Below are 20,416 nucleotides of genomic sequence, written 5' to 3'. Positions count from 1 at the left end.
ACCTTCACGTGCGTCGCATTCGTTGCACGAGGTCGCAATATTCCTAAGCTAACATTAGAGGCTGTCCAATCGGTAGCCTTGATTTCCGTTGCATCCAATGGTCGGCGATGGTATACTTTTCAGGAAGACGTGGCCCAACTGGCATCAGAGTAGGAGGACAGAGTGTGGTTGTTTAGTGGGAGAAATCATAGTGGATGGCGAATGCAATCGTCAGCCATCACGCCTTCTTTTCTGCGAAAGAGAAGGGGCAATTAGAATAACAATAGTGTCACGTTGTAAGAATGGTATCAACGATAATAAAAGGCCACCGCTATTAGACAAACAGAATTTTTTATTATTTTTTTTATTTATAAAAATTTTTTAGGATATTTTAACTGTACTTTTTTTTATCTAATTTCAATTTCATATATTTTCTAAATCTTACATTTTACATATTTAAACACATAGCATTAGCCAATTTTACTTCTGACTAGATTAGACTGCGACTAGATTATATACATCAGGTTTCTTATCTGCGTGTATTTACACTTTAACAATAAGTATTTAAATTACCACAAAATCTTTAAAAAATTTTTAACTGTTTCTAATTCAAATATTATTCGTGCTATTGATATTCTGAAGCAAATGTCATTTTTTAAATTTATTTTGTAATATTTAAAAGGAACGGTACAATGTTTTGGATACTTTGCATATATTTAATGTGATAATCTATATTTCTATTAAATTCAAATATGTATGTGACTGTGAATAATTAAATTTTTACATATATTTATTACAAACACATGTTTAACAGAAAATCGAATACCGAAAACTGTCTCATTACTAGCACTAAATGACTTTATTAAGACTCAATAGGTGAAAACTTTGTGATGTCTTGTCATTCAAACTGAAGAATATCTTGAGGTAAAATAGAAGGTATAATGAGATGTAAGTTTAGATAGGGCTCAAAGCGACGACAGGACAGGTCAGGGCCAAAAACGTTTAATGGCGAAGGGTGGCACAAGTCGTAAGAGCGTGGGTGCCGGCTGACATATCACGATCGTCGCCAGGTTGCTCCACATATCGGCGGTTCTCAGCTAAAAGAACAAAAAGGAGCCGCCACTCGCGTATAGACCAATCGCAAGCGTGGCCGGCACACGATTCGACCCTAGAAAATAGCATCGACCCCGCGAAGATCGAGTTCGCAATCTCGATCTTTCTGTTCTCTTCTTCTTCGGCCATCTCCACCTCTTTGTCCTTTTCCGTTGCCAATTGATTCGTTAAGGCTATTCCTCTTATGTTAGTAGGCCATTAAATATACCCTAGGGTAACATTTCTCTAATTATTGCTTTGGCTGCTCGCGAGCCAGTTATGTAAAGTATAATTAACGTGCATTAATTATTGCATTTATTACTAATTGATTTCATTACTATATCAACTAATATATAATTTTAGATACAATACGGTATTCTCCAAAGAATTTCGTTTTTTTCTATTGTAATTTTTTCTTATGTTATCAATTCTCTTAAGTTAACTAATTTAATAGTATCACAAACATTTTATTATAGTATTTCTATTAAAGTTAAAAGATAAACATAAAAATCCAAATCTCTCTAAACAGATGATTTAGAAAAATTAGTTATATGTTTAAACAATTTCATGAACAAGTTACCTTATGCATGAAAATCGATTGTGAGTGAAATTAAAGTAACTATAATTGCTGTAGTGTATAAAGTAATTAGAGAATAACAATTAGTGTAGAACAATTAGAGCAGGGTCAATAAAAATTTAGATTATTAGGAGCAGGCGCTTATTTACAGTAAATCAAAAAGCTTATAAATTATAATTTCGTAATATATGTATATAGGATAGTACGTACTCATTACGCTCTATTGATAAGTTATGCAGTTCATTACTACGTATACTCGTACCTCTATTTGTCATCTGAGTTAATTATTATGCTACATTTCTCAGAGCGCTGAATACAGCCTCCGGAGATTTTCTCGTAAATCTTGTAACATTTTTAATCATGCTTTGTACTATTAACTACACCTAGAACTATTATTAATGCAATAGTAAAATGAAATTATTCTTTAGCTATTTTTGTTCATGAATCAATAATGATTAGTGTGTATTGTTTTATCTTTTAATTTTTTTATCGATTTGTTTGGTTACAATTATATTCTTTTCCTATTCATTTTATATTCTATAAAATTTAACCGCAGATTTTTGTTACATATATCAAATTGATAAACAATTTTCTACTCACAATTGCGATATAATATAATACATAAAAAATATAATATAAAAAAATTAATATAATATGAAACATAAATATAGATAGATATATAATATAAAAAAATTATTTTTTTCTAAAATTATTTTTATATTATGATCACTAACAATAAATGGGAATTGATGTTTTGCAAGCAGGTATGTAAGACTATAGAGAACTTTATTCGTTTAAGGAAGGTAATGCTTGTAATGAAGGCATACACGATACGCAAAGATATGCGAAACGAACAGAACGCACATCGCAATTGTACTTGCTTAAAGAATCACACGAAGTTCTTTTAAATTTAAAACAGATGCTAACAGTTAACCATTACCATACGTGTTATGCGAAGTTCTCATATGCCGAGTAATTATCTCTAATATAGAAAATAACATACAAGACGCCTTGATTACTATTGGTTGTAATATTACACGAGTCGGTAAAGAAAAAAAAACGACATGTTTGCGAAAGCATAATAAATTTATCAAAATATACGCGCAGTCTTTTCTGTGAAGATATATTTTAATATAATAATATTCTCACGCATATAAAAAATATATGAAAATATTGTCTTCTTAATTATATTCACTTATTCAACAAATAATTTATAAAGTAAAATATTTTTATCGAACTATTTTAATTTTCGCTAAAATAAACTTTTTTTTTTGTTAAAAGAACAGAAATAAGCAAATTTTTTTCATTATCATGGTAAATTCTTTAATGGTTAAATAAATCTAATAAAATTTAATCACTCTTAAATATGAATTAATAATTATATTTATGATAAATAGTAATATTATATTATATGCGCATTATTGGATATTATTAATCGTTGATTAAACATTTGAATAATTATCGTAATTTATAATTGGAAAATTTTGCTATTACAGTTTAGCGGAATAACCGAACGCGAATATTAATAAACTAATTTCAATATAATATTCAATAAGATCTTTTTAATTTTGATTTACTCTCTTGTTCTGCGATATAAACTTATATGAATAAACGAATTAGCTTATGTCATAAGTATGTTGTAACTGTAATATAGTGTTCTGCCAAAGGCTATGCAAAACTCGTATTCCTTATATGCATTGCAATAGATTCTTAGTATCGCGTACACGTTCACCCGCTGCGTTTTTAGATTCTTGAACGAAGATAGGTTTGTTACCCAAAGGCTTGATCTGGATTATGATGATGACGGTGATGGTGATGAGGATCGTGATCATGATTGATGGAAAGTGCGTGCATCTGTCTTGCGAATGTATGCAGTATTAACCTGTGTACATATGGTTCGTATAATGTCATGACCGCATCATAAGGTACAGGATTTATCGTTATAAAAAACATATCGTGCAACTCTGACAAGCTTACCATATTGCGAATTCTCTTGTTTAATGTCTTTTTGGTCACATATTTGATTAATCTGCAAGATGTATCAATGATTAATAATATTCAATAATGCGAATATAATATAATATTACTATTTACACGAATATAATAATTAATATTTAAGAGTCATAATTAAGTAGATTTATTTAACCACTAAAGAATTTATCATAATGACAAAAATTTGATTGCAAACGTGCTTATGAAGATTACGAATCTAGATTGTGAAAACTAATCGCGAGTTAAACCGTCTATATGCGCAAATATATATGTATCATTTTGAAAAATGTTTATTAATACATATAATAAATGAAAACTTGGGACATCAAAATGCATATCAAATTGAATATATTATGTCAATATAAAATGAAATATATTGAATATATGTATATTAAAATATATATATATTCCAATTATATCAATATATTATATTAATAATAGAAAATTGTTTTATTTATTTTCTCCGTTGAGCAATTAATCGATCTGAAAAATTGATGTATATTAATAAAAATCGAAAACATATATATATATATATATATATAAAGAAAGATGTAGGAGTCAAGTTTGTTTGGGGCGATTTGTCATCCATCCACCTCAATGATATCCAATGAATTATTTTATTATTATATTTTCGCCATTTATAAGATAGAATATTATATAGAATTTAATATGCATGAAACTAATATAATTATATTATGTGTTTAGACATCGTGGACAAACATGAGTCTTCATCAGTCTTAATATACATATGCGTATAATAAAATTCTTATAACCGTTATTGAAACCAATGCGAGTATTCTCTCAAATAGTTTCTTTACACCTCTCACATATTCGTTTTAATTTATTTTAATTAAGTTAGCTTCTAGTTTCAAAGAAAATATATTTTAGTACGTATTTTTTGCATACTTTAGCAAAAGCAAGTTAGCAGCGAGATGATGCATTAATCGCGCCGGTGTAAATTTCGCAAGCAATGTATCCCGTATATATATCTTCGGTTTTTTCTCTCGCTGAATTATTAGGCGCGGTGTCGCGTGAAAATTCTGCGTCGAGACACAAGTGTAAAAATGAGGAAACGTGAGCCGGTTTACAAGCGATCTCTCTCGCTGATTCGACGATAGAAATACGTCATGTCGCAACGGGTTTATTGCCTTATTTTAAGCGTGATCTCTTTGTCACAGCAGCCTTGCAAGGCTGCTGATATCAAGGCGGGTTAGCATATCTATCTATACATATACGCGGAGAACTGCAACTATTTTAGCCTCAACCGCAGAAAAATATCTTGTCACTAGACCGCGCACATACCGCGAGAGGCAGAAACTGAGAATGCGCGGCATTCGGTGGCACGTGAGTTTTATAAACGGAGCGAACAACCCTATTTTTGTCGCCACCTTCTCCGTCGTGTCACATAGCGCGAAGAATTATCAAGCTTATTACCAGCGTTCACGCGTCACTGTTTTCGCGATCGCGGGTTCAGATTAGATATACCGTTTGCTCATATCCGGTTTTGTTTCTATTATTATTTTATCAATGAGGCGTGATAAAATGCGCAGTCGCCGTTGTGGCGGATTTTCTCTCTATATATGGAACCTGGCAAACCGCGTGATAAACAATCTTTGAATTCCTCGAACCGACCAACAAGTCTAAGAGAAAACTTCTCACTCTGACATTATTATTGAGGGGGTTAAAGAAACTAACTGTTATTTACGCCCGGAGTAAAATACCTTCTCCAGACAATCCGCAATATCATATATCTGTGATCTGAGTGAACAATCACTCGTTAGCGCTACATGGACATAGTCGCGCGGTGTCAACATCACGGAAGTGCAAAAGGTTAATATCTTTACGAACTTTGCGCGACGTTGGGGTCGACGAGCTGATGGCTTTCTCAGTCTCTCTTTTTCTCCTTCTTTTTTTCGCCGAGAAATTTGGATTCTTTGCCACTCGCATGGTGTTATCGTAAAACCTACGCTTTTCTGAAGCGAAAGCCTCCACGCTTCGATACACAATATCCGTTTCCAAATATACCCGGTGCACTGTATCCGCAGCGATGAAATTGCATTATCTGATCGCGCATACCAACCAGAAATTGAGTCGGCATCGACGAAAGTACCTAAGTTTTTGATCTCACCGCGACAATTTGTATCTGTAATCCATGACGTGCAAGAAGAATGTACGAGTCAAAAAAAAAAAAAAAAAAATAGAGAGAGAGAGAGAGAGGAAAAGAACGAGGAAGAGAACGCGTGCGGATGCACGCAGTTCTCGCAGTGGCGTTCCGCTGGCTCTTTTTACTCTCGCGTTCGCGGTGACGAGAGAAGTCGCGAGAATCAGCAGCCACCTCTCAGCCGTTGACAAATAGTCGGGAGACTCCGCTCGAGTCGTTTCTCTTACGTATTCACGTGCCTACTCGAGTCGCGTTTCCGCGTACATACACACACACACTCTCTCTCTCTTTCTCTCTCTTTCGCGCGAACGAACGAGTGAGCGATTTTTTTTTCGCCCTCGCATGTTACAAACGCGTGCATAATTGCCGGTGGGTGTCCCGCGCGTGAAGCGCAGCTGCGCGCATGCACATTCAGATGTCCGTCACACGGGGACGTTCGTGCGTAGGCAGCCGATGCTACGGTGGCGCAAGATAAGATCGGGCCCCGAGGCCCGATGATCATACTTTTTTTTTGTGGATCGGATCCGATGATATTCAGCGAGCGAGATAAATATGCAATTGTGCTTTCGCAATATCGCGTTCAGCTTATTTGCGCACGTACGCGTAACGTCGTTACTCCTCCTCTCTCTTTCTCTTCCTATTAATCATTTTATTATGTACATATTAAAGAGTTCTCCTGCAATTATTTCGATGGGATAATATCGCGCGATTGCACATACACACATATTTATATACACAATATATTCTATGTAATCAATTATATTTTATATACGTAATTTTGTACACATCGTGTGATTTTTATTAGATGTATATGTATTGTTTATGTATTGTTTATTCTTCTTAATATTCTCATAATACTTTTGTCGTTTACAAAAATATATCTCTTCTACTAGATTATCTATTTAACAAACAGCTTTTACTAATAAAAACGATATAAAATCGTTTGATTCTACATTTTTTATTACTAATTAAATATATTAATTTCTTGATCATGTACGTTGCATATTCTCTTACTTATTGGGATCAAACTTTCTCATACATTTTGAATATGATAACAGCTTGGAAACGCCGCCATTGCTTTCAGCAATCGTATTAGCATATTTTATACGAAAAGTATACATAGTATGTTTTATGATATTATTTTTAATGCAGTCAGATCTTTATTTCCGATGTTTCACGGTTAAATATTTTGGCGACGAGAAATATATCGCGCACGTGTCACGTATGCATTCGGTAATGATGATGGCGATATCGCTGCCTTTTTCTAACCCTTTCTAATAAATTTTACGTTTCTCCGAATGATTTACGATCACCCTTTCGTTGTGAGCGTATTAGGTTGTGCTGTAAATCTTGAATTTCTCCCGGTGCAGCCTGATGTAGATTCTCGGGAGGGGAAAAGCGCAATGTGCAACCTGAATTTCGAAATGAGTCACGAAAGTGCTCAAGTCTTCCTGAATTTTATATTTGAAAATATAATACGAAAATTACATTACAAGTATATAATTCTTATCGTAAAACATTTGCAATCTAGAAATCTATCTCGAGAAATATATATTAATAGAACATACATCGAGAAATACATTTTAATAGAAATATATAAGGAAGATAATTATTTAAATTGCTTTTACTATAAAAAAATTCTTATTTAAAAATTTTGTTGTATCCAGAGGTTCTCTTAAAATTTTCATTAAAGAGAATTATCATGAAAGTTATATTTTTACCGCATCTTTTTTTTTAAATCTGTTTCTACATGTCCTACATGTAGAAAAAAGGAGAGAGTGCAATGTGCAGGCTTTTTTTGCGCGCAATTCAGCGTAGAAAAAACTTTACTTCACCGCGATGAGAATGAAAAAGATGATAATAGATCGCTGACTTATTTTATTTTATTCTTCAATAATGTCGTAATTTCAGAGACACGTATAATTTTCTACGACATTAGAGCCATACTAGTTTTTAAAGTACGAGATTTATATCGACATTGCATGGATTGCTTTTTCTGCTCGTTAGAGTACATATTTCTCAATACGCGAATCCAAGATGGAATTTTTAAACAAATTACATGCAAATTTAATATCACAGTCAGTGCAGTATTTTCCACTTACTCACGAAAAAATTAAGTCGTTAAGCACGCTTTTCTTTTTAATATTAGTTGTTAATATAATAATAATAAATATAAAAATATATAATTTCGATAAGAAATATATTATGTTAAAGTAGAATATAATAATAGTTTTATATAATATAATTAATAATGTTTTGTTATTGATATAATACAATTTATAATAATTATATTAAATTAATATATTAAAAACACGATAGTTTAAACATTTTTTTAATAGCCAATTTTTTAATGCAAAAATTTAATTGTATAAGGATCAATTTAATGTATAGTTATTAGCTCTCAAAATTGATATTATTAGCTTGATATGTTTAGTTTTATATTTTAATTAAAAAATTTGCATTTTCTGTTCTGATTCATAGCAGCTTTATGAAACTTAACAACCATATCACGATTTGCATTTCTGCTGGGAACCTGTTCATAAATACCAATCTTTTGCTTCGTACAATTACTCAGTTGCACTAACAATATGCGTGACACAAAATTAGTTCTAGGTGTGCGCATTTTAAAGTGATCTCTACTTCTGTTTGCAGAATATACGAGCTACTATTAATAATAATTACAGCGCAGCTCTACGTCACTTAGAATGTATGATGCTGCCATTAGCGGCTGACAGCTCAGCTGACGGCTCGCATCTGTGGCTAGTGCATAATTTCCTGTAACTCAAAGCAACGTTTATAATAATAAGGAAAGTGACACCGTACGTCTTCACTATTCTTTTGCGACGGAATTTATTCCATCATACACCTTGCGGTTAGTATTCAGTTCGTATTTTATGTAAAAAGTTTATAGTAATGAAAGGATTGGTGCTCCTGTCTCGATGTCATGATGTCTATCTTAGTTTGGAATCTATCATTTCTGGAAATGATAGATCATGAAGATTGCACGATATTTAATTGAAAATAAATAATCAGTTTAGTTAGTTTTATATAGTTTATTAATTTCATTACATCTACAATCTATAATTTTTATTACAATCGCTGTCATCGAAGGGAGAAAAAGGATTGCTCTCATGTCTATAAAATATTATTTTATATATAAATTATATTTCGTGTTTTATGAGTTTAAATTTTATTTTACGTTTATTTTTATTTTATATTTATATTATATACTTGTTCTCGGTATTTATAACGGTATTTGAGTACAATTTATCGTAAAAATATCTCTCTTTAAAACTAATAAATATTTTTTTGCAAATAATTGCATATAAAGAAGATAATAATGTTATATACTTTTAATAACGTTGATTTAGGCGTGAATATTAAACATATCAAGAAGATAAAATATTATTTGCCAGTTTATAATAACTGCTTGATATTGTTTGCTTGAATGATAATTAATATAGAGATATGTAAATAGCCTTTAATATTTCAGCCAGAGTCGTAATGTTTTGCATTCGCACGAACGGCACATTAAATTTGCAATACGTGGATATAGCACTCCTCGTGTAATACACACATATTACGTAAAAAACTTCATAGTAGCCTACTTGAGAGATTTACGTTCGGCTCTTTTACAACGAACATGCGAGGACTTTTGATACCGGCGGCGGTATTTTTCGTAAAAACTTAATAAATTGTAGATACGCCCTAGTTTTTTTATCACAACTGGAAATAGTGCACACAAATCTATATAACACCTACCAACAACAAGCTGACGATAAATCATATTTCTTTATGTGTGATTGAAAAACTTTAATATAAGAAAATGTAAAATATATCAATCATCATAAACATATTGTGGCAAAGAACAATTTTTTTTCTATATCGATTCTTAACGATGTTCAACTGCGAGTTTATATGTATATGAATATAATTTTTTCGAGAGGAGACGTGATGGATATAGGAAAAATGATAAAATAGTTTATTAATTTTTAGTTTATATGCGTATATAAAATATGACGTGTACTGTATAAAGTTCACCTTTCAGGTTTTTTCCATCATTTTTAGAAATTTTCGCAGCTGACTTTAAAAATGTCATGTACTTGAAAAAGAAAATCGAAGTGTATCATATATAAATTCTACACGTACCATATTATTACACATTTGTCATTATGCAGAATGCACTTTCCTCGCATTTCAAACAGCTGTATGTATGTATGTACAACATACAACATACAGCGGTACAGAATAAATGAATGCATCCTTGTGAGGAAGCAAGCGAAGACACATGGTGTAGAGAGGAAATCTCGTTCATATGCACGTGGGCGAGGCGACAATATACGTCTGTTGAAGTTGGCACGGCAAGACGAATCGGCAAGGCTTTGACAAACAATCCGCTTTATCTCGTAGGCGGAGGCGCGATCGTTATTCACGTTGACTTGGTCCTATATACCCGCGAGTTGCGTACGTATTGTGAGACGAGAGAAGGACGGCACTTTCGAGCAACTAAACGTCGTGGTTAGCACCAGGATGCTAAACCGTCCGCGACACGAGTATTCGATTAACCTTCTGAACTGTGTTTCGCGAGAATAAATTATTCTTTGCTTACCGATTGCACACCTTCTGTTCATTGCTACTTTTCTTTTTGTTACTACAATGATAACTAATGTGTACGGTAAATTTGTCTCTGTCATACTATCAACGAATGTTAAACTAAATCCGGGAGAGAAGGGGGAAAGATAGCCAACTTTCTTGCATTCTTCAAGAACAATTTTCAAGTGGATCATTTTTGTTTAGCTGATTCTTCAAGGATAAAATCGTCGCCAACTGTTTTCCAAGTGAAAACAAAAAATGACAGAAGTTATTATTCTATTGCAATAACAAAAATAAAACAGCCATTTTTCTTCTATCGTAATGAGACCGGTTACTTTTTTCTCATATCGGACCGTGTAATCGTTTGAATGCAGGATATGTTTCTTGAGCGCATTAGCCTTTTCCGTCGTACTAGGAGACTCACAAAGTTTTTTCGCTCTACCGCATCAAGATGTGATTATATACGATCGAGCAAAAGAGACCTCCCGCATGATTCTCGAACGGACGGTGACGAATCGATTATGGTCTTCCATGGAGCGCCCGGTATTTATCGCGATGTCTCTCGAGCACGCGACGGTCCGGCCAGCGTGGCGTGCAATTAATTAAGGAAAATTCGCTGTAATTGATCGTCATTCCGCTTTGCCGCTCGAGTTTCTCTAAGCATATAACACTGCCCGCTTTAAGATTCCGGGAAAACAAAATAGAGCACACTGTGAATCATCAATTGAAATATATGCAATTATATCAGTATACCTAAATTGATCATCATTACGTTATGAGGCTACACATTTGGCTAATCGTAAGACTTTACATATATTTTGTATAAATATTTAGTCTGGAATATAAAAGTGTATTTCTAAAGAAATATGGGATTAAATTACATATGCAATTCACAAATTTTCAAATGTGTAAAACTTAATTGTTTATACCGGTGAAACTGTATTATCTGTATTAATAAGAAATCGATTAATAAATATTTTATAGAGACCAGAAACATATAATAGCAATATTATACAATCTAGTCACAGTAGTATAATATAGGTATTTGAATTGAAATTTATTAATTGGAATCAATTGTATTAATTTGTTTATTTACTTGGAGAAGTTTTTTCCTGCTCTCTCTTTTTTTTTGAAAATTTATTTGTAATTTACGGAACGTCGAAATTAATTATATCAATTACACTAGCATGCAAAATAATAAGACTGAAATATCACCGATCATAACGGCATTCAGCGCAACATTTTTATTTCGGCGAATGTGAGAAAGCTTAGAATTCCAAGGGATATAATTGGTCGCTTGGGACGTTTGGAGTCATCTTTATGTCTCTACGGATGGCATAATGACAAGAGAGAGTCATGATGATATTTAATTCTTCTTTTTTGAGTCTTTGCGCCGATAGGTACCACCTGTCGGCTATTCTCGCCGTACAGGCGAACCGGTGGCAAGCAGAAAACATTGCGATAAAAGTGACGTGCTAAATATGGCTGTGAGTCGTTTATAAAACTTGTTTTATAAGAAATCGTTAAAGCTAAAACTGGAAAAAATACATTCTTTTCTTTTTTTTTGTTTATTACTATGTACGATTGCAATTAATCATATATGTATTCTTGTGTTTATATCTAGTTGTCAGGTAATTGCGAGAATTTAATATTGTTTTTATCCAGTTGCTTACGCAACTTTGAACGTTTGCAATTACATCAATTCTCATAAATGTTTAATTTACGAGACAGCAAATTTGATCTACTCCAGAAATTGCTTAACATAATGCAGAAGCTGCGGCTTGAAGCTGTGAGCATACTAATCATTTAACTAGACGCGCAGTGAGGGAAAAAATTACATATTGGTAATCGGTTTTTTAAGTAAACAAAAATTACTTAAAAAATAAAATTAAAATTTACTAAATCAGATATTATATATATATACACATATCGAATTTATATAACGACTATGATTTTGGAGTAATATAGTGTTAAGACACTTAAACAAAATCAGTCATTAATATAATAATATATAGAATATTTACATGTAGAAAATATATATATATATATATATATAAATTAGCAACACAAAAAATTTACAAAAACACAAGTTTAATTTTCGTAAATATTCAACTTATGAAACAATAATATAACATATAAGAAATATCTAAAGAAGAGATAGTAAGAGATATAGTCATAATTATATGTATGTACACTCTAATGTGTTTATTTAATCAGAATGTATTTATCGTAATGACAAATTAACACGCCCTAAGTAACAAAATTACAGGTGGCGTTTATATTGGATGGTATTATCCGTATGACATCCCGCTAACCGGCAGATGATCGAATAAACGTAATTAGATATTCATGGTATCGTTGTGGACGGACGACACATGTGAATTTGGGCAAAATTAACGGTTATCGCGATTCTTATCTATCATTGAGAAAAAACGGGTCATATATGTATAATATCGTTAATTATCATGGAAATTATTAATGTTAAACGTTATTAATCGTTTCCTACAGTCGGTGATAATATACAAGTCCATCATACATTTTGCATCAAACTATCGAACTATTGCTAGTTCCTTTCATAATTATATATTATATAATAATTATAGAACTTAAAAAAAAAAAAAAATATATATATATATATATATATATATATATAGTAATTGATAGAGCTTAAAAAAAATTGTTAACATTAACTCCGTCACATAGATATGAAACATGAATTTTTAAATTTATTTTATACGTATAAATCATGTGTACAAATAAATTTTGCTTAAATAGAATTTTAATATGATATTTTCAAGGTATTTAAAGTGTGTTAAATCTTATGATTAATTTAATTGGAAAGAGAAAGAGAAAGAGAGATAGAAAGAGGAAAAGAATTAGCTAACAATTATAATCTAAACATAATGTCACATATATAGAGGAGACAAAAGAACGGATGTGAATCGTTGACACCTGTCAACGATTTCACACCTGTTCTCTCTGAGGTGACTGCCAAAGTGCGGTGTGTCCATGTATACTACTGTACTAATTTGTATAATGCAAATTATCAACTGTGCCTAAATTAAATGAATATATTAGTAATAGTGTGATTTATTTAATCTGTTTCTATTATTACACATGCGCGCATCATTATAAATCATTTAAATGGTTTTAATATAATATATAGTACTGTTTTAATATAACAATTAATTTTATTTTTAATATTACAATTAATTAATTAATAATAGTGATATCATTTAAGATGGTATACACAGTTTGTTTATATGTAAAAAATTAATTATAAACGAGTATCGCTGTCACGCATACGTGATATGAGAATCATATATAAGTGTGACACATGCGAGCCAATTAATTACACGCTAAAGAGAAAAAGTACGACATACATGGGTGATCCGCAAAGAATATCTTCTTTTTTTTTAATTTTGAGGTTATATTCATTTAATTTTATTGTTTTTTTAAATCCATACTTATATATTATTAATTTCTCAAGAAAAAAAGATGTAGGATAATTTCTGTATTGAATCGAGGTTAGTTCATACTAAATAGAAGCAGCTATTTATTATCGGAAAACAAACGGTTTATACGCTTACTCGTTGACAATGGTTGCAAGTGCACTTTCAATAGCTATCGGAGACAATGTTCGTCGTCGACTTTTAATGTCAGAAGGACGAGGGATGCATAATTTATTATGTTCGGCTTCAAGCCGCAGCTTCTGCACGATGTTTGAGACAATCTTCGCTTTTAAGAATCGATAAATCAATTGAAGTGGTTAAACTCTAACAATAAATATGTTTGCTCACAATTTTTTTCGTAAAAAGAAAGCAAGTTTTAATACTAATATTATCTCAAGTCTTAACGTTTCAATTATCATACAATAAAAAGAAATTTACAACGTATCATCCGTGTTTGCCAATTCTTTTTTAAAAATAATTTAAATAGTTTCATATATATATACATATAATTTTAATAAGTCTAACGTATACATTCGTTGAGTATAAATTTAATTTTTGTGATTATATTGTTTTTTAATCAATTTAAGATAAAAATTTCTATTTCATCGAGTGTCGCTATAAAGTTGATTGGAAATAACACTAATAATGCTCAGCAAAATAAAAAAAATATTAAAATTATAGTAATAGTAAAGATTATTTTAATTTAAGATTGCAAATTAATTAATATGGCCAATTACACGTAATGATAAGGAATGTTTCAATTAGCTTATTTTTAAGAATACTGTTGCGCGCTAGGTCTATGGTCTTTAATCGCAATTAACCGACTGTGAAGATAATTAAGACCGAAGACCGGAGCTACAAAATGCAGAAGCGAAAAAAAGTTCGTGACTCGATAAAAAAAAGAGGCCACAGTGAATAAGACGGTTAGTCAGGGGAACCCTTAATTAAACGTCTCGATTAGATGTTTTCGTCTGCCAATTATCTTCGAGATTGTCCAGAGAGATGGAACATTCGTCATTCTTATCAATGAAAGCAGATCGTGTTTTATATAACTAAACGTGATGTAGTTGTTTGTTCGACATCAGTTTATACGTTAGATATTTTTTGAAAAATATTTGTAATTAAAAAATATGATATATCAAATAATAACAGTTCAAATAATAATTGATACTGGACAGTTGGAGAGATTTACGTATGAATTTCATATTTTTTGTTATATGTAAAATGAAACAACATTAAATTATATATAGGGTCAGTCACAGAAATCTGTCGATTTTGAAAATGAAATAAATAAATGAAATATAATTTAAATATTTATTTTTTGTTAGATAACATTAGGATATAGAATGCTATTTGAATATATATATTACTTGAAATATATTTGAATATTATTGATCTTATTCATTTTTTTAATTAAAAATATTCGTTATATGTTCTCCACATTTATTCTACACTGCTCTAGTCTATCACACACGTTTACATCGTATTGTCTGATACGACTGTAAGTGTTTCTTATATATTAACAAACATAAAGTCAATATACAGGAAAATTAGAGTTATATCAGACATGGTGTAAACAGTGATGCTCGAATCTGCATGACAGATTAGAGCAATGTAGGATAAATATAAGAGAACATTTAATAAATGTGAAACTTTTTTTTTTTAATTAATAAAATGAATAAGACATCATTTGACAAATATGAAACATTTTTTAAAAATGAATAAAAAATCAAGCATCAATATATTCAAATAACATTCTATATCCTAATCTTATCTAACACGAAATAAATATATATTTAAGTTATGTTTTATTTATATATATATATTTATTTCATTTTGAAAATCGTCTCTCTCTCTCTATCTCTCTCTCTCAAGTGTTCATGACTCATTCTATATAAGATAAAATTAAATTTCAAAATTTATCTAAGAACATATTGAAATTGCTGTTACTAATAGTATGGTATACCGATATTTATTCATGATACTGTGTAGTCATTGTTTGATCTGTGACTTGTAAAATGGGTGGGATTGCATGGTTTGTAATCCAAGGAATCTATTTTTCCGCTAAACTGAAATGAATAGGAATAGCAGGATGCGCAAGGAAACGATATTTTTCGAGAATCCCGACAATCATCGCGGTCGTTGAACAGATCGTACGGCCCATGAGAAAGAAAAAAAAGAAACGGTACACAGTTGTTACCTTATAAAACAAAGGGAATAGCTTACATACCCAAGTGTTCTGGCCCCTAATTAAACGATAAACGGCGTGTATTGCTGACCGGAAGTGTCGTGAATCCGGTGAATGCGACGGCACAATGGCATTAGCCAGATAGATCCTCGGCGAGCGACGTTTGCATTCTTTTATTTTCCCGTGCACCGGATACGGCTGGTATCGACTAGTAGAATCCATCGTATATCACAATTTTATGGCTTCCTTTCATTTTTTAGGTTATTCCAACACGCCTTTCTTCCTTTCTGATCCTTAATCTTTTCTCAGAGTACTATAATGTTAGCCCGATTTTTATTTTGAAAATTACATTCTTTAAAATAATTTTATATCTGCTTTTTTAATGCAAAATTACTGCGTATAATAAGATTATTTCTTTGTGTTTCTCTTCTTTTCTTTTTTCTTCAATTCTTTTCCAAAATTTCGTATAAAAATTTTACACATTTAGCGATATTTATGGATTATTATAATTGCCTTCCCTATACACATTAATTTAATTATACATATAATTGCGTTATGTAGTACAATACAACATATCTATTATATAAAGTGATAATTATCGCAGTAATAGAGCATATCATTCGCATTAATGCATATCAGGTGATATCAGATATACATCTAATGAAATAATAATTATGATAATGAAGGATATAGCCTATTAAAATTATAATTCCTCTATCCTTTGAATATAAAAAATTTATAATTTGCATATCATACTTTTTTTACATATTATTTTATTCGGCCCGACCAATTTTTATGATGCGCGATATACGCGGTATCGCGGATCGTATTACTATCCCCGTCATCATTCTTGCAGCTATGTCGCGTCGTTAATCAGCATGATAGCAGTGTCGACAAAATGAATCTGCCATGAGATCTTTGCGGGCAGTAGCTGTCTAGATTCACACACGTATAAGATACGAGATTAATTAAGGTGATACAATTTTTCGTCCGTTCTCATCGTGATCTAACGGTCACCTTTTCGTGTCCTATTTATTTTCTACACAAGTTGACCGATGTATCGAGACTGGGCGAACTGTCACTTGTTGTCTCGGTCCGATGGCTATGATCGCGGCGTCGACGATGATAAGACAGAGAGAGATCTCAGATTATGATGTCCTTTACTTGTACACCTGCCTCTGACAGGTCTCTATTTTCTGATATATCGAATGATCGTATCGACATCGTCGCGCCGATCGTTAAACACTATGTCGAAACTGATAAAGGAGACAAAAAAATTTAACCGCTGGCGAATTTTGAAGCGCGACTATGGAGAAGCCTAATATTAGGCACTATGTATGATTATTTTATTAAATTAGCGAGTAGGTCTGCGCTCTGTTTCTCTCTTTTTCTTTCGTTTTAGGATAACATTCTTCACCTAGTCTGTTAATTATGTCAGCTATTGTCAAAGGGACGCAACAACTCTAAAAGGAAGTCTCAAAATTAGATAATTAGAAGATACATTGTTCTAAAATATCATTCTCTGAAAATTATATACATCGCTTTCTTGCAATCATAATTTTCTCACTTTATAACTATAATTTTGCAAATTCTTTGTCAAACGATCCTTTTTTATGTTTCTTTCAGATTAATTTTATTCTTCCTCTTTTAGGTGCTTAAATATCTATAATTTTGCAATCAAAAGTACATTAAGTAAAGACTATTGCTTACAGAGTACAGCAAAGTATAAGTTTATGATGTAATTTCCTGAAGATATATGGTATAAAGCAATCGTATAAATGCGTGTTTAATGGAATGTTATAAATTGAAAAATTACGATAAGATTTATATTTAATAGTGTTTTATATAGCTGTATTATAGCACATTCTATATAATGTGATATAGATAACGCATAAAAATATGTTACTGAGGAAGTTCACACTTTTAAAAATATAGTATTGCAAAGTTTAAACATTATAGAATCGTCCTAATTAGTCTCATAGCGTTAAATAAAAAAAAATGTGCTTTCGGCATCTGTTTTGGATTTTATATAGGTACATATAAAAAATCGTAGAGTATCGTGTTTTATTAGACCTGACAATAAAATTTTAACGTTCACACTCGTCCCATGCTAAACGGACAATATTTAATTACATTAATTACTGATTATTTTTATAAGGAACAACGTGTATGTCGAATATATATGTATAGTTATGGGAAAAGGAGGAAATAGCGCAAGGATGGAGAATGCTCCGGGAAATGGCAATCTATCGCCGGTAGCTCTAAATATTCCTTAATGGATTTCCTACAGCCTCTGGATTGGGGTGCTTCACGGTTGCTAGCCCTAAATGCCGATGCTACAGCTCGGAAACTTGGATCGGCGGACGCGCACTATTAGAGGTCCGGCGCGCCGCACAAACCGTTTTATTGCGCAGTAAATGCAGGTATATAAGCGATTTTTAAATTCACTTATGCCGCAGAGCGTGGCTGTGCCGCGGAATTAAAACACGAGCTTTATTGCGCCCGACCGGTTTTCCGTTTAGCTTAGTATCTTCGACCTTTCGCTTCAGGGCAAAAGTAGGAGGTTACGCAGTTGAAAGAGTGACAAGAGAGGAAAAAAATACAATAGTTGTCGCGCAAAAGAGATAACAGGGAGTTGTTCATTTATCAAATAATATTTATGTAAAATTTCTAATGTTAGAAAAAATAAATTAAATGATTTTATAAATTCAGTGAAAGGTTGATTTGTAAATTTTCATTATATCATATAGGGTATGATGGCCATAGGCTGTAATTTTTTCAATAATCGCTACATAGGGCGCTTTTTTAACCATTATCAAAGATAATCGATATTTACAGTAGTTTATGTGCATACATTGTTCGAAATAACGATATCGTGAATCTTATATCATATTTTTACTTTTGACTACTTGCAAAATTTTTCATTTGTCCACTAAAAACTGTTATAACGTCGAATAAATTACAGTTAAGCTATCGTAATCGACGTTAGATATATTATAAAGATATGTAAATTGTTATGACCTATAATTTTTATTTTCGTTTTTATTATTTTTTTATAAATAATATGGCCATCTTTTCGTCACTATGGTCATCTTTTCCTTAAAAGTTGGGTAAGATGGCCCATGCTTACGTTGTACTATTTTGATAATATAAAATTTCTATTCAATATTTTCCTTTTAATTTCGATAATATTACGTAATTTAAGCTTCAGTGAAGATAATATGTCAAACAATATTAAAAAATGACAAAAATAAAAGTATGTTTTTTGCATTTTAAAAAACTATGGCCATCTTACCCTAATTATTAAAAGATTTGTCATTTGTTCAATTTGTTCGAAATAATATTATTCTTTTTAGGAGAGGGAAAAGTCTTCATATGATTAAAAACAGTTTGGTAACAGTCTAATAGGTAACATATACATACAATACGGAGAAACCTTTTCAGAATTCAAGTATATCCGTCGCTTTCTCAGAGATATGCTAATTTTACGAATATGTGGTCGAACATATTTATGCATTCGTCAAAAAGTCGTTGATACATGTTGCAAGGTTTTTGCACAAGGCGCGCAATGTCTAAATCGTTAATAATGCATGCGTTTCATCAACAACGTTGTATATATCCCACAGCTACTTTCTAAACATTTGCCATAAACTTCATTTTAATAGGCACGTTGATTTAATTTGCACGGAGGTGCGACGAGTGGTATGACCCAGCCGGCCTGTGTGTTCCATTTACGCGACGGTTTACGAAACCGTCCCTGTGTGTGTATAACACAACACGCCGACGATATTAATCGCGTCGCGAGCTCGAGCTTAGAAGCTCGTGGGACGCGCGTGTGTTTACGAGCAACCGCGTGTAAATGCGTTTTACACGATGCATAATTCGAAACCGCGCCATCTCTATTTACCTATGCAGCCTGTCTCTTCATACGAGCGACAATGGGGCCCGACGAGAGAACAATAGCGCGAACGAGACACCGCGCGCGCGTTACGTAACACATCGTCGTGAATTTCGCAATTGGTGTTACGTACGAGAGACTCGTGGGTGGAGTTCGCGGTTGTAGAGAGATGTATTTGTTTGCTTCATGAGAAAATGGCAGATTCGTATCACGAGAGAACAGTCATCGTGACCGACAGTTTTCTTCGCGTTCGTTATTCGTACCGGACTACGATTATTTTATCGTCCTCGCAAAAGTTTGCAGAAAGCATTCTGGAATAATACTTTTAATTTTCTCGCCCACGCGATTTGCTTCTTGATCAATATTCTTAACATCAATAATCATTTAACAATTGTTTGTTTGGTAAAATCGACAAATAAGGGGATGCATAAGCGAAGTATATTGCGTTTAACGCGTTTATATTTTTTTCTTCTTTTTTTTTTAA

General features: G+C 32.0%; 1 protein-coding gene and 1 long non-coding RNA gene across 12 annotated transcripts in view; one reads left to right on the top strand and one right to left on the bottom strand.

Moving 5' to 3' along the window:
* The window catches only part of LOC140663336 (UPF0489 protein C5orf22 homolog), a 244,223-nt gene that overhangs the window by 8,933 nt on the left and 214,874 nt on the right, over positions 1-20,416 (top strand). The gene's annotated exons all lie outside the window — the stretch shown is intronic.
* On the bottom strand, positions 153-4,605 carry LOC140663337 (uncharacterized). Its single transcript, XR_012046263.1, has 3 exons — positions 4,547-4,605; positions 3,626-3,677; positions 153-231 (listed from the first exon to the last, which is right to left on the bottom strand). It is a non-coding gene; the product is annotated as an uncharacterized lncRNA (long non-coding RNA).

The sequence above is a fragment of the Anoplolepis gracilipes genome, chromosome 3, assembly GCF_047496725.1.
Source record: "Anoplolepis gracilipes chromosome 3, ASM4749672v1, whole genome shotgun sequence".
Taxonomy (NCBI): Eukaryota; Metazoa; Arthropoda; class Insecta; order Hymenoptera; family Formicidae; genus Anoplolepis; species Anoplolepis gracilipes.
The sequence above is the reverse complement of the archived record's forward strand: the minus strand, read 5'-3'. Positions and strand labels throughout refer to the sequence as shown.